Raw genomic sequence first — 3040 nt, 5'->3', positions numbered from 1 at the left:
TTGGGAAATAAAGGATAGTGTTTCTTCAGAGTAGGAAAAGGTAATTTACCCCTTAGGGATGAAAAAGGTAGTTTCATTAAAAGGAAAAAGGTTGGGAAGGCTTGCACCCTAGTTGAGTGGAAGAGGAATTGGTGGCTAAGGAGTCGACTAGGAGCCAAAACATTGGAATGGAGATTGAGGTGGGTGTGGGAGAAGGATCCATGTGAGTGGCCCCTTCCCCTCCCTCTTCTAAATGGGTTAATGAGGAAAAAACAAGTCACCCTCCCTTCCTAAGGAATTTATATAAAGACTCCCCTTTTCTTGGTGATGATCCTAAAAACCCTCCAATCCTATTGGGCATTGCCTGAGATGTTAAATAGTTGACTAGTTTAGGATTTCAAAGTGGTTGTTCCTTGAAATGAACTAGGTATATATATCAATATCCACTCCCTAAATAGAAAAATGGTTGCATCAGATAAGGGTGGTGGTTCGTCTTGTTCTTGGGTTGGAGATGGCAACCAAATTATAGATGAAGAAAATAAAAGAATGTTGTCCATTCTTGAGAATGTTTCTAAAGACATGGCTCATTTGAAAATGGATTATAAAGGCAAATTGGGGTTTTGGAAGCTAAAATGAAGAGCATAGATGACAACCCTACAAGCTTGGTGAATATGATCTACAAAAATATTCATAGTAGTGTTGAAGGGATTAAAATCCTTATGGATAGTGGCATGCAGGCTTTGAGTTTTGGGGATAATATTATCATTGATCTTGATAATGTCGATAAGGGTAAGTAGGTCATTGATGACAATGACCCTTCTACCTGGACCCATGGGAATCTCAAAAAGACTAATAGGGAGTAGGCTAAGCTCCAACTACAAAATTTGAGGAACCTATCTCAAAATCTGGACCAGATGGAAGCTAAGGAAGTTGAAGCCTTGAAGAACCTATGTTAATTCTTTGTTGATCTTTTTTCTAGGCTTGTTGTGTTAGAGGTCAATTTTTTTTTTTTTTTATTGTTGATGAGTTGTGTATTGGCTATGTGTTTACTCCTTGTAGTTCTTTGTACTTAGAGTTTTAGGGTCCCTTCAAAAACTATTTTTCCCTTAATAAAAAACAACACTTTTAAGTCCATTGCAATATTTCTTTGACCACACATGCCATATGCAATATGAGAAAGAAAGGCCATTGCCAAACTTCAATTTGACCTTTGTCTTGGTGAGTCTCCTTTACTTGCAGAGATGTCAAGTTCATTTACAATTTACTTAGTGATTGTTCTAATAGGCATATGATTGTCCTAAGAGACATATGACTATCCTAAGAAACTTATGATTTACTAAGATATTTATGACTATCCTAGAAGAGACATGATTATCATAAGAGACCTATGACCATCCTAATAAACTATGAGTGTCTTAAAAAACTTGTCTCTTTTAATAAACTTATAAAATGAACTCTCAAAAATTGTCCTAAGTATAAACTTGGGGTTCATCTTGTAGTGTGATGGTTAAGTGGTGGTATTGTTGTTTTGGATACCAAGGTTCAAACCCCTATGGGACCATTATGATCATAAGCTTGCACCTTTGTCGATCCAACATGCTCACAAGTTTGACCCTTAGCATTGATATTGCTAGAAATCATGTCAAGTTAGTTAGCAAGAATTCATGCCTAAGTAGTTATTTAATGCATGTGCCCATTCCCTCATTAGGATGGTGTGCTTGCGGACTTTGTATCTCTGTTGGGCTACTTTGCTCATGGGTGTGGATTGATGTGCATTCATGTCGAGGATAAGATCCCTTGATTGTGGCCTCACCTAGTTATGGGCTAGGCTAAAAATCCATATCATGGATTAGAAAAAAAGAAAAACTTATAAACCAATGCTTCTTTTTCTTTATGACTTCATTTATATAACTTAGAAAATGTACTCTCAATAATTATCATACATGTTATACTATATGTGTATGTTTTAAGTCTTATATTATAAATATAATTGTATATAGTTGATTACATTTACTAGTCAAATACACATTCGTAAAATTGTATTGATATATTTACAAATTTTTATTAACTTGTTTAAATTTTTTAATAATTAAAATAAAAAAATAATTTGAAAAATTCAGAAAAAAAAAGTATGACTATTAGAACATGAAGAGTATGTGAAACACCACTATCTAAAAGGGATTTGACAAGTTCCGCAATGCATGTTGTTTTCTGTACATATAGAAGGTGAATAAAAAATTCATAATCTCACCAATTTCAAGGGCAAATTAGATTTGGCTTTTGCCTATGCGACATTCAAATAACGACTGCCTATTATACAATCCTATGAAAACACGATTCTTCAAACATAGGGTGAAAGCGACTAATTTCAAATTTCCTTTGGCAGGGTCCGCGAGTGCACTGCTCCCACAAAAAATAATTGTTTTTGGGTGTACATTTCCCTGTAATTGGTTAGAGTAAAGATGAAGAATGTCCATTTCTACATCTATGGAGTTCCTTGATTGGGATGGCCAAAAAAACAATTGATTCCTATTTGGCCAAGCAGAGTTGGAGTCTAAAATTGCAGAAATGGTGAATCAGATGTCGCTCCTTCACTCTTCCCAATTTGGTCGACCTTGGGAATATTTAATATCTCTTCTATTCAACACCTTGTGTGTGGTTATAATTGTAAAATAGGGGCAACTGCTAAAAAGGGGCAGCAATTCAGACAGTTTGTAGGGTATCGGGTGGAGCTGAAAAGCTATGGAGGAAGCAGAGGCGACAGCACAGTATTCGTGCTCTGCCCATGGATACGTCTTTGTTAGACACTTTCCAGTGGAACCAAGATGGAACTCCCATTTGCGAATGCATTGAGTGTTTTATGGGATTGAATTGCTCCCAAATTGATCCCGATTGTGTATCCAACGTAGATAGGTCAGGTTTTATATGCTATTTTTCCCAATTTGCTATTTCTACATGTACAGCTTTTAGGAAATCTTATCCGCAGATAGTTGTGTTTTCTGTCCAAATTTTGTTGTTTCAGAATCCAAGGGGGGGTGAACTCACAATACTGGTTCCCACT

Source organism: Cryptomeria japonica, chromosome 5, assembly GCF_030272615.1.
Source record: "Cryptomeria japonica chromosome 5, Sugi_1.0, whole genome shotgun sequence".
Classification (NCBI taxonomy): Eukaryota; Viridiplantae; Streptophyta; class Pinopsida; order Cupressales; family Cupressaceae; genus Cryptomeria; species Cryptomeria japonica.
This window is presented reverse-complemented; position numbering follows the sequence as displayed.